Source organism: Triturus cristatus, chromosome 10, assembly GCF_964204655.1.
Source record: "Triturus cristatus chromosome 10, aTriCri1.1, whole genome shotgun sequence".
Classification (NCBI taxonomy): domain Eukaryota; kingdom Metazoa; phylum Chordata; class Amphibia; order Caudata; family Salamandridae; genus Triturus; species Triturus cristatus.
Window position 1 is genome coordinate 1,038,393,669 of NC_140593.1, and position 13,093 is coordinate 1,038,406,761.

The 13,093-nt window shown below is 43.1% G+C and overlaps 1 protein-coding gene across 1 annotated transcript in view; it reads left to right on the forward strand.

The window, feature by feature from the left end:
- The first annotated feature begins 8,952 nt into the window (after nucleotides 1–8,952).
- LOC146796500 (ATP-sensitive inward rectifier potassium channel 12) overlaps nucleotides 8,953–13,093 on the forward strand; it is a 292,095-nt gene continuing 287,954 nt past the window's right edge. The window contains exon 1 of the mRNA XM_085629119.1: nucleotides 8,953–9,044. The gene's annotated coding sequence lies outside the window, so the exon portion shown is untranslated. The remainder of the gene's footprint in view (nucleotides 9,045–13,093) is intronic.

Below are 13,093 nucleotides of genomic sequence, written 5' to 3' on the forward strand. Positions count from 1 at the left end.
GACTGCAGGCGTTTATGGATACATTTGTCACATTTATGGCTAGCTTGGACCTCACAGTAAACTTTACTAAGTCTTACGGGATAATAGTTGGCCCGGGGTCCACCAGGTCAAAAACGTTCAAGGTGGGAAATCATATCCTGACCCTGTTTTTCCTTCCTTGGGGTGTTGTTCGATGTGGATAAAACCTGGAAGTCCCTGTCCGATGTGAGAAAAGGTGAGTTTGTTAAGGCTACTGGTGCTGTGGCTAGCTTAGCTCAGAGGCCACAAAACGTTTAGCCAAGATTTAACTGCTATATGTGTCTCCAAGGCTCTTTATGGCAGCAAGATATGGGGATACACGAAAGCTGCTAACATCCAAACTGCTGAAAACACGTAATTAAGGCAAATGTTACAGGTCAACAAAAGTACACCGGCTTTCTCTGTCCATGAATAGTTTTAGGTATATAATACATAGGAGACATAATTGATATAAGACCCTTGTTATGTTGGATCAAGATAGGGACCGTGGAGGGTGCTCGGCTGAATAGGCAGATTCCTTCAGATTGTTTGTCCCTTGATCATGCATACAAAATTCCTTGGTTGGCGTATGCGAAGGCAGCCTTTATTAGCCTAGGTAGGGAGGACATATTTTATAACCCCTGGTCTTTAACTCTCTTGGAGCTGACATGGGTGATGGGATCAGTTTTTAGAATGTAAATCCCTTCAAATCGAACCGACAGAGCTGGTGAAACCTATGGCGTAGGGTATATGCTCTTAAAAACAGTTCAGTCTATGGAACCATATTTATCCACTGTAACTAGTGAGAGTGATAGATTCCTTTTGGCCACATTCAGATTTTACCTGTTGCGTCATCTTCTGGCATCTACCAGCTGTTGAAGCCTGCTTGCACTGTGGGGCCCTGCGGCTGTGACAATACGCCTCCGCAGGATACCCTATATTTTTGGATGTTCTGTACATATTTGCGTGTGCCTAGAAGGCTGTTTATCATCATGCTATTTAAACACCTGAATTTTATGCAAGATTGCCCGAGTCTTATGTTCCTTAGGCTTCTACCCAACGCATATGTTATAGTTGCTGTTTCCTGCTTTTTAAGAGCTTTACTGCTATCATAGGAGAATTTTAATTTAATTAACATTACGGTTGTGGGATGTTTTATTTTCTGTTTTTTTATGATTTTTACTCGCATTGAGTTACATTGTCTGAACCTTCTGACATATATGTATTTTAATACTATGTTCTTTTTATGGTTATAATTATAACCAAAAAATATTTATGATGAGGAGCACTCCCAATGAATTGTGCATATCTTGTTTGTGGTGTTTTGAATTATCATCTGCAATTAATATCAACATCTACATTTCCCCATCAGTATTACAAATGCAATATTGATAATGTGGCAAATAACAAACACTCTAAAACATCTGTTCGAAGGTGAAGAAATGAGACATTGCCCATGCATTCTATAACTAAACAGTATTATAAAAAAATAAAGAAGCCAAGAGTGAAGAAAATAAAATGAAGACAATTGAAAAAGACAATTTTTTTTATTTTGAAAAGTAATGACAAAAATCAATCAAGAATTGTCATTGTGGATTTTTCATTGTTATTCATTTTAGTATTGTAAGTTTAGGGTTGTTGTTTGGATTCTTAATAAATCTATTTCTTCATGTTTGTGTCATTCATTATCATGTAAATCCACACTTAGGCAGTCATTATGATGGTGGTCGGATTTCCATCATATCGGGATGGGAACTGTCCGACGTAGTCGGCAGCTCCACCCGCTTTATTGCAATCTGATCGCCGTGAAGGTAGTTGGAAACATGTCTTTTTCAATTGCGGCTTGTTCTGCGGGCTGGAAAAGGGCTGCAGCCCAAGCCACAAATGAAAAATACATATTTTGCAACATCCATAGTGCCTGGCACACTGTACATGGATGTTTGGTGGGGCTGTGCCCCCTGGACCCATAGAGGAGGCCCATGGGGGGCCTGCTAGGGTCCCCAAAGTCCCATTCCATCTGCCTTTATATGGCGGTCAGACAGCCATGGAAAGGCAGAGGAAAAGGGAAATCGTAATCCCTACGGCAGTGCCTCCACTGGCACCTCCCCCATTGTAGGGAATACGCTCCAACCAATGCTCCGACATCATTATGCGGCGCTCAGACCGCAGCTTCCAATGTTAGACATTAGTGGCGATCCGCCGGACATCAGAATAGGGTCTCATTAGGAAGTGTACGGAAATCCCAATTCAGCAAGTAACTAGATTTACTGATCAAAATTGGGTTTACAGGATGAACTGTACTCCGTGAATCCGGCGAAAAATGAGAAATTACTGTTAGAATCGGGACCCACCTGTATCCCCTAGCAACTCTACCCCCAAGAGAGACTGATGTCCCCCAGAATCATTATCGAAAAATATACGGGAACGTTACTGTAACACAACTGCTGCTTTTGGACCAAAGCCAGGAGATTTGATTCCAGAACTGAGTCATGAGTAGAAGCCTTGAGCATAGAAATGTACCGTGTTTTGTGTAGGGCTGGGCTTGTTGACCTATTACAATTCAGCCATACTTTAATAATGAGCAATACAAATGTGAATATTCACCATTCATATTATTAGATATCAAGGTTCCTCACACATATTAATTGTAAATTTCCTAAAATCTTGAATGGATTCAGTGGGTTGTTTATTTAAAAAAGCATGATTTTCACTACACAGACCTCTTTTCAAGACAACTGAGGAGAATATTTACACTCAAAGGTAAACTTGACTGCTAATTTCTTTATACAACATATAGTTCTACTGTCTATATGAAGAGGAGATTTAGAGGCAAGACAGGAGAGCTCTATATCTGATCTGGCTAATGACACAACTTCCTTAACAGGACTTCCATCTTAGCAGACCAGTAAGAATCCACTTGTGGGAGACCTGAACGGCCTGAGTCAGTCTTTACTTTGAAAATGTTTCTTGAAAAGTGGTGGCAATGAAAGGAGTTTGAAAAACTGAATTGGTCTTTAACCTTTAAATTGCTTAGGAGGTCTATGTCTGCTTCAGAGGAACCATGCTGGATCTGGACCCAATCACAATTCTTTGCAACAGTCATGGCATCAAAATCTGCGAGGTTCTGCTTTGAGTACATTTCAACTACTTAGCACTAAACATTCTTAGTCATGCACACAGTGGTGGCTGCTGGGGCATTTAAGTGGTGGGATAGACCAGGGGAGGCAGCGCAGGTGGGGCAGCGTGGGGAAAAGAATTTAAAAAATGCTTACCTGCCATCTGCAGTGTCGGTGCTCTTCTGGCCTCTGCTCCTCAACTCCCCACATGCCACAGGCTCCCCCACACCAATCCAGATGCTGGTCTCATGCTGGTATTACTGCGCAGTGATTGATGCGAGCACACAGGTTAGGCCCTCACTATGGGACTACAACCCTGGGCTTGCTCTCCACCCGGCTGTACAGCACAGCTCGGGTGGTGAGATCGAAGTGCACATGACGGTTTGGCCGGCCTCAGATGGCCGGCCAAACTGTTCTGCACACTTGAAGCAGCGCCACCACTCCTCCTCCTTCCCGCAACGGTGTCACGTCAGAATGGACGGCCCCACCCTCGGCTGCAGGAAGGGAGCGAGGGAAAATAAAATGACAATAACGTTTGTTATTATCATTTTATTTTCCATTTTTCACTGCTGAAAAGCAGTGGGGCGATGCTCCTACGCCTTAGCGGAGGAGCCGCCACTGCATGCACACAGTAATGAGAAAAATGAGCAAGCGATGGGAGGAACGCAAGAGTTCATTTCAACATTGGCAATTACTTTGGCAGCATTCTTAACCATCATTTGTGTTCACTGTATCACTACAGACAAGGTACAACACCCAAGAACTTGTTCCTTTGCAAGGGAAAACAAGCAGCCCAGGCAGGCCAAACATGTTGAAATCTTGTTGGGCTTTATCACTGAGATGGAGGATGAGTCTTATAGGACAGTGAGCATAGGATCCACACCGGGGCATGCACTTCAATTGTTTGCTATCTTTGCAACCAGAAAGCTGTCATAATGTGGCATGAGCCACAATACAAACGAGCATAGAGCGACACATCAGGACACTTGGGGCTATTCATCAGCTTAAAGTACTGAAATAATGAGAAGGTAACAAAGCTAAAGGAAGTTCATCAGAAATACCCTACTGCAATGTTAACCTCACTATTCTCAGGCCAGGTGCCCGCCCTCCATGCACAGTGTTGGAGGGAGCCCCTGGAGCTCGGGGTCCCCCTCACCGTGCGGGCTGCGGGGGCTAAGGTTACACCACTGTACAGTTTCCCATAACTATTCAGAGTGGGGAGACACATCAGGTTTCTGGTGGCAGAGCCTTCAGTAGCTCCACTGGCAGACACCTATGACTGACGGCCCATTGGCTAGTTGATAGTCAGTCAATGTACGTCATACCATCCAGCCGATTTGGAAAATACTTTTTGATGATCATTTTACCTGTTTGTGATCACCATGGGAAACTTGGAGGTCCTGGACAGGATACTCAGGAAATTACCCCCAGGCTCTGGAAGAAAACTCCTTGTCTGTGAGTGCCGTTTCTTTTTTGTTTTTCAGTAAAAAAACTCCTGCTTTGGGACTTTGTTTTTGAAAAACAAAAAACTTTGCAGAGTGGGCACATTAAAGATGATGCCAAGTAGGCAAAGCTGGGGTGTCTTCAGTGGAGCCTCAGCTGTGCGACAGTTTTCTGCCAGGAGAGTAGAGAATCCATCCTTTTACCAGACAGGCAAGCGTGCCAACTCCTAGATTCTATATAAAACTCTGCATCCCCATAGGGTCTTCCATTCTAACCTTTCACCTTTTCCTTTTATCTTATCATTCAGTTCAGGCTAGTAGTGAACTTACGATACTACAGCCATAGCTTTTCCAGATTTGTTGGATAGCCTCTATGGCTATGCTAGCTTCCAGATTCCCAATCCCAGTAAATGAATTTGGTCTACATTTCTTCCTACATAGTTTTGCTGTTCACCCCCTGTGGATCCAAGAGATTTTCTTTGGTTTACTTTTCTAAACCAGCCCTCTGTGCTATACGTTCAACTTTTGTAATTTCACCCTTTCCTCTTAGAAATGGAGTCTCTAATCCGCTTAACCCGGTCCCCAGTCCCCCATCCCGGATCTCTATCTCTGTATGACTGATGTTGCCTGTGATGATTCGATTAAGCATTTATTCCAAAATGTGCATTGTTATTAGAGTGTTGGGCAATTACTCTACACTTGAAGTCTCATATGTACACTGACATAAAACCGCTGTAATTGGAAAAAAAATTGCTATGACCCGTTAAAGTGTGTTTCCTAGTGTACACTACCTAAGCCCCAGGTACATTGTTTAAAATGGATATCTCATCATGTTCATTTATTCTGTTTATAATTCTGCTGCATGCAGCTAAGCAAGACATGTTTGTTTGTTTCTGAATTACACTGTTTTTGGGGAAAGCCCTCTTGAATGGGCTCAGTACTGGGATTTTTTTCCAAGGCCCTTCTGCTTGCCAAGGGTATTGCATTCATTCAAAAGGTTCACTGATGTGTATGTAACAAGTTTGTTCTGACACCTCCGGATGACATGAGGCGAGCCCTGCTGAATCAGTATTCATGGTGTGGGTTAGGGCTAAGGTGGTAGGAATATGTGACATTTATACATTAGTGATTTGATGAAAACGCATTTCTTTGCTCACACCGCAGTGACTTTGCTGTTGTAATGTTACTCTATGGAGCAAATGCCTATATAAACACTAAATATGTGTGGGTGATGCCCCTAGAGATGCTGATTTTGCTGCTCACTTGGGACTTAGCATTTCTTTGGTTTTTGTCACTATTTTGTACTATTCCGCATTAATGGCCTTTCTGGCAATTGACCTCCATCATATCTGAATTGTACTTTTAAATTTGTTTTTTCTTAATTTTGAGTCAGTCCTTTCTTTATTGAGTGTATTTTGAAATGTTGTTTTGTACTTTAACCGGGTCACATTGCCTCATAAAATTGAGGTTAACATCGTCAGCAACCCACCAACCTCCTGGGCCTGCTATTGAGCTGTATGATGTTAGGGACACAGCGCGCCCACACCTGTTTCCTTTGTACATTGTATGGCACCTCTCTTTATAATTCTGCTCGTGCGTCTGCATATGTACAGCTCTCAATCACTTGATAAAATCCTAAAACAAATAAATGCCAGTAAAAAATGTAAACTATTCATTGTCTGTAATGTGCAGTAGGACCTTGTTCATTCATGTTAATTGAGCCATTATAAATATGAAATGGAGTATTATAACCAGATTACAGGCTGCAACAATGTACCAATCAGCAGAATACCTATCATTTCATTCTCTCATGGACTGTGCTAAAATCTCCTGGCTTTCTAATAACCTGCAATAAACATTACCTTAAGTGATTTTGTATTATGATGTGGCTGACTATTGTTTTCTTTCCTCATTATGTCCTCATTCAGCTTATAAAAAACCACTACAATTGTTCATTTTGCAATAAAGCGGCCATTTGTAAGCATCTATGGCAAGTCAATTCTTCATAATGAAGAGAGGGAATATAAAAAAGTGATGCTTGTGAGTAATTTATGAACACTTGCAAGCAGGAGTCAGAGGGACCAGCCTCCCTTCTCCCTCTTTAACGCCATCAAATGTTCTCCCGCACACAGCCTCCATCGCCCCCGGTGCCATTGAAGAGCTTGAGAAAGAAGATGTGACATTCAGCTCTGCCTCTAGATGCACCCAGGCAAAGTCTGCCAATGGAGTTCTGGTAAACATGAAAAGACTAAACAAAAGCAACCAGTATCTCTGGCTGAACGAGCCTTTTGGTCTTGGCAACCTTCCAAGAGAAGTTGGGACCTAGGAGTAGACAACACACTTAGATGCAAAACCAAGTTGAATTTCCAGGTTATACTCTGTGACTGTGTATGAGAATGCTATACATGCAAAGAATGTAAGTGTAGATTTCTTTGGTTATATGTTCATGACTCTCAAAACCAGAATTGTATTATTGAGCAGGTCATTGTACCCACCCTTGTTGTGATCTATGCCAGCTTTGGGTAGATCATGTTCAGCTATCTCAGCCTCGCCAGCCTGCGAAACTTAGAGTGCACCAGTGGAAAGTCTGGGAGAAAGGCGAATTATTACCAACCAGCCCAAATCATACAGTGTTGCGAAGGTCATTGGACCCTTCTTGAATAGTACAAGTAACGAAAGGTAACAGGATCAAACTGGCCTATGCACCATAACATCTGAGCAGCCATAGTCTGTATTAACTGGAGCCTGTGATTTACAAAGGTGACTGAGGCAAGACTGTATCGCACCTATCACTGATGTGGGCTATTGTAATAATTGGAACAAGGAGGTGCACAAGTCTGGAAGATCAGACACCCTAAACTTCCTCACAGGACAAACTCCCCATGATTTGCATAAAACATGTATGATTCAGCACTCAAACAGTTGCACATCAAAAGTTTTGATCATATGCAATTCAAAGAAATTGATTTCTTTATTCGTGATTTTTTTTAAAAAAATATCTTATTTTATTTGCCTTAGCCAACACGTTTTGTCCCACCAGGGACTTCTTCATGGCTTGTATTGAAATTATATCTGAATATAACAGCCAAATAAATGGTCTTCAAGCTTGAGACTGTGCAAGACACCATGAACTTTAAAATCCTCTTTCTCAACGAACCTGAATGCGTAATTCTTCCATCCCATTTAGGATGAGAACCTTTATGGTCCTGTGAATTTGGAAGCTCATGCGCGGCATTTCATGTAGCTGGAGCCTTTTTGAATGAATGAATGAATGAAGAATTAATTGTAAGGCACAAACAGCTGCTCCCAAAGGGAACATCCAGAAGCTAAGAAATCTGTAGTGAGTAGTTAGTAAAAAACTTACAATGCTTGTGTGAGGTCAATCCCTGGTGCGTGGGAATCCCAAATCAAATTTGGGATCCCAAATCAGATAGAGTTAAGTCAAATGTGTGTGCTGTAAAATTACCTTTAAAAGAGGACAATGCGAGAACAACAGTTGCAGCAACATTTTGAAGGAAACAGCAGCAAAAATCAAATAGGAAATGCTTTATGGGAATAATATTAGCAAATAGCAATTCATAAGAAAGGAGGCTGTTAAGTTGGAGACTAATGATTTAGTCAGGGACCTCCCTGTCACAGCACATCAGGTGGCAAAGAGGTGAACACCAGGTGCCAGCCCACATTAAAAAGGTCTTACTCTGCCCCCTCCCCTCAGTCGCATACCTCAGGATCACTTCAGGTCATGCCCCACTTCCTCGGGCCACCACCCCTCCACAGTGGAGTGACTAATGATGCCCACCGCAAATGGTGATGGGCTATTAGCCAGGAAGGAAATTAGCTATGTGCTGGGAATTGGGTCAACGAATAATGAAGAGAGCCCCAGATTGTGTGCAACCGCAAGGATGATGGACAGATGCGACCATATAGGGATTGAGGCATGGAGAGTGTGGATGCAGCCACACCGAGTGTATGGGGGATGTGATCTGCAGAGGAAACAACATGCCAGGTCCTCGCTGCTGTGGCAGGGACTATCTCAGCCCTGAAGCTTGGTAGCAGTGCTGGGCGATGCAGTGGTTCGCCCGATGGACAAGAAAAGCTTTGCCACTTCTTCCCTAGAAGCACTGCATGAAGTTTAAACAGAAGGTGGCTCAATGGCTGTAAGAAGGTAGGGACTTGCTGTCCGATATTGGCATGTCTACATTTTAATGCCCATTCAGACCACATTGTGTAGCTGTAAGCCACACACTGCATACACTCCGAGTGCACTCAACAGGAACATCTTTGATACACTTGTCTCAAACACCTTGGTAAAGGCATCTTGGAGCCAATCAGACAAGACTCCTCCAGCTTGATTCGTAAAGGTATTTTTGACCATAAATGTTACTTCACAGATGAAAATGCCTTCTTTTACGCCTGTCTGGAATTGACACAAGGATTACTGGGAGGAGAAAGTTTCCTAGTAGTAAATGCTACGCTAGGATCAGACGTGGTAAGAATAAGGCATGGTTAGCATTGTAAGTTTATGAATATCCTCAAGCTTGTACATTTATGTTATGCTATGTTATGTTATGGTATGTTATTTTATGTTATGTTATATTGATTTGTATTGTGCACTAAGCACCCAATAGGGTATCAATGTGCATTCACATGAGCATTGGCATTCACAAACTCCTATCGGACCATTTCCCACCCTAGACATGACTGGTAATGTAACCTTACAAAAGGCTGGAGTAGCTCCCCTTCCAGAGTGGGAAAGCAAACAGATCACCTCTAAACCTACAGATAATGTACTGGAATGGATTTCTCAATGAGCAAAAATGGGTTTCCTGTGGAGAAAAGAATGTGCATTTGCATTTGAACATAGGGCTAAATATTTGCAGATAAGGGATTTCCTTACTAAAAAGCTTACCTCTTGGAATAGAATTCCTTTGTTAGATTTGATCCTAGGGGGCCAATCTACAACGTCCACTTTATATAAACTTATAAACGAAAAGATGGGCGATGATTTATTAAAACATTTTGACAGATGGCAAATGATGTGGCAAGCAGGGCAGGGAGAGTGTGAAGACTGCCTCTTGTTTAGTGAAACAGCATGTATATCAGCAAGCCTTCAAGTATGATGTTATAAGACATGGTGCAACCTATATATAACTCCGTCTCGTATCCATAGATGGGGAGGGATCTCGGGGATACACTGCGCTTGGTGTGGGTTGCTGGCAGCAGACAACACACACATGTTTGCCACCTGCCCTAGCCTTTTCGCAACTGCTGGTCAAAATCGAACAATGTCTTGAATCTATATTGTGATATTTGGTTGTATTGACCTCACAGGTCATAGTACTAGGGATTAGCAATCAGGAAATGGAGGAACCCGATCGGAAACTGGTTTATGTCGCAATGGCAGTATTTCGGCTCTGCCTTGCCAGTGTTTGGCTTGCTCAGAATCCTCCTTCCATTCATGTTTGGTTTGGCAAGTTGATGTTTATTTATAATTGGGAGATCTCTATGTTTAGGAGAAGGGGAGACAGGGCAAGATTAAGAGGTGAAAGGATATGGGAACCTCTAACCAAATGGTTAAATAAGGATTAATTGGTTATTTTGATGTGAATAACCCCTTTGTTTTCCTTTGTTTTTCAATCTTCTTTTTTTTTCTCTCTCTTTTGGTATTATCTTTTGCTGTGGGGATCCACCTGGGGGGGCAGTGGGGGGGATAAAACTAGAAACCTGGACCTCAGGTATATCTTTTCTGTGTTATGTAAACTTGTATAATATGTTATTTGTTCTGATGTCCTAATAAAAATAAAAAATAAAATAAATGAACATAGGGCTCTATTTTCTGACTATGTCATTTTACACTATGAATGAATGCTCTTTGGGGAAATGGGAGTTCAGGGAATACGTTACATGACACTTCTAATTGTAAAACCAAAGGGGATGATGGCCAGAGTGTTGAACATTGCAACCACTTACCCCCAGTCAACTGATCTGGGTTTAATCCATCATCATTCTTTAGCTCACTCCACCACCCCAGTTCAAACATGGCCATATGCAAATCAGTCTGACCCTGTGCCTCATGGGAACAGTCCAGCCCGAACTGCCAAGCCATGTCTTCCCTGGACCGGAAACCAGCATCCTGGGACCGGTTTCAGGTTCATAACCCTCATCACCCAGGATATCTTGAATCCAGTGGTAAAGTGAGCATGGGACCCACGCCTGGGCATACCCTGCCAACTTAGGGTGAACAAAGCAAAACCAAAGGGGATGATGGACGGAGTGTTGAACATTGCAAGCACTCACCCCCAGTCAACCGATCTGGGTTTATTGGGATTTAGGCCCAGATCTCTGTACTGGGGTGAATGTATGACATTGTTCTACATTCTGTCCATCAACTACTGTTTTTGCATTTGTCACCCCGAGTGGGACGGGTATGCCCAGACGTGGGTCCCGTGCTCTCCATGCCACTGGAATCAAGCTATCCTGGCTGAAGAAGGGTGAAACCCCGAAACCGGTCCTAGGATGCTTGTTTCCAGTCCAGGGAGGACCTAGCTTGGCAGTTCGGGCTGGACTGTTCCCATGAGGCACAGGGTCAAGACTGATTTGCATATGGCTAGGTTCAAATTGGAATGGTATGGTGAGCAAAAAAGACGATGGATTTTGGCTCCGATCTCTGTACTGGGGTGAATGTATGACATTGTTCTGCATTCTGTCCATCAACTGTTGTTTTTGCATTTGTCACCCCGAGTGGGACGGGTATGCCCAGACGTGGGTCCTGTGCTCTCCATGCCACTGGAATCAAGCTATCCTGGCTGAAGACGGGTTAAACCCCGAAACCGGTCCTAGGATGCTTGTTTCCAGTCCAGGGAGGACCTGGCTTGGCAGTTCGGGCTGGACTGTTCCCATGAGGCACAGGGTCAAGACTGATTTGCATATAGCTTGGTTCAAACTGCAATGGCATGGTGAGCAAAAAAACTATGGATTTAAGTCCAGATCTCTGTACTGGGGTGAATGTATGACATTGTTCTGCATTTTGTCCATGAACTGTTGTTTTTGCATTTGTCACCCCGAGTGGGACGGGTATGCCCAGACGTGGGTCCCGTGCTCTCCATGCCTCTGGAATCAAGCTATTCTGGCTAAAGAGGGGTGAAACCCCGAAACCAGTCTTAGTATGCTTGCTTCCAATCCAAGGAGGACCTCGTTTGGCAGGTTGGGCTGGACTGTTCCCATGAGGCACAGGGTCAAGACTGATTTGCATATGGCTGGGTTCAAACTGGAATTGCATGGTGAGCAAAAAAACGATGGATTTAGGCCCAGATCTCTGTACTGGGGTGAATGTATGACATTGTTCTGCATTCTGTCCATCAACTGTTGTTTTTGCACTTCTAATTGTATGCCAGGAAATTTAAAATTTTGGGGAGAATTGCAAAGATTTGTAAACCTAAGTCTAAGCAAATGTGTAAATCTTCATATATACTCATATATTGTTTGTGAATCAGGCCCAACATGTTAATGTTTTTGCAACACAAATCACAAATTTAATGTGCAGAATACTTCTCTAATATACGTGTGGATTCGAAAACGAGGGTTTGCAGTCACATTTAGCTCAACCTAATTACGGGGAAGCTTTAGAGAGGTTTTGGGGTACACTGGTCACACTCTTGAAGTGTTCTGTGACAAGGTTCCTGGATTGCCTAAACAGAAACACTCACATAAGCAAAAAGGTTGCGGGTGGAGTAGCCTTCATTCACCTTTGGTAGCCTCACCTGGACAGCAAGATTGTCCTCAGACAAAATGCATCAAGTTTTATGTATACCAAACCAGTTAATCAGCACTAGTGAATGGCACCAGAGGTGCTTCAGGTGACCAATGCCGTAGGTAGGATTTTGGAAACCAGAAGGACTTATCCTTTGGCCATCTATTTTTTTGTGGATTTCCTTGAGCTCACATCTGTTCCATACTTGCTGGCAGAGATATGCGTCCAATCAGGGATCCAGGATCTCAGCTTGCAGTTACAGCTCCCTCTTTGTGGCTTTACAGAATTTAAAAAGACAATGGGCCACCCGGACACTAACAACATTTTTGGGGAAGTTTGCTGTAAGTCCCTTGTCTTCTGGAATCAGCAAAGATGGTTCTTTAGGCTCACAATAAAGGCAAATAGTCCTGTAAATGTGGATTTTTCAGACAAAGATGCTTTCTAGGTTTTCTTTTTTTAATTAAACAGGAATACAGCAAAAACATGCAACTAGGCATCAGACATACAGTCATTGTTGTCATGCCGCTGATGCTCTGCGTGTGTATTACAACTTTCTGAAAAAGAAACACCTAGTTACCAAGGTACTCCGTCTACTTACTATGTAGGCAGGGAGAAGGGTCCACCGTGGGGGAAACCAGAAGGGGGCAAAGAAGGTTATGGGAAATACGTTCCTCAGCATGAGACTGTGGGTGATGGACCTGGAGGGGATAATGTTTGGTGTGCGCCTGCAGTGAGTTCCAGGCCTATTGGGGAAGTGTGGGGCCCTGGGGTCCTCGGGGGTGGTGGGT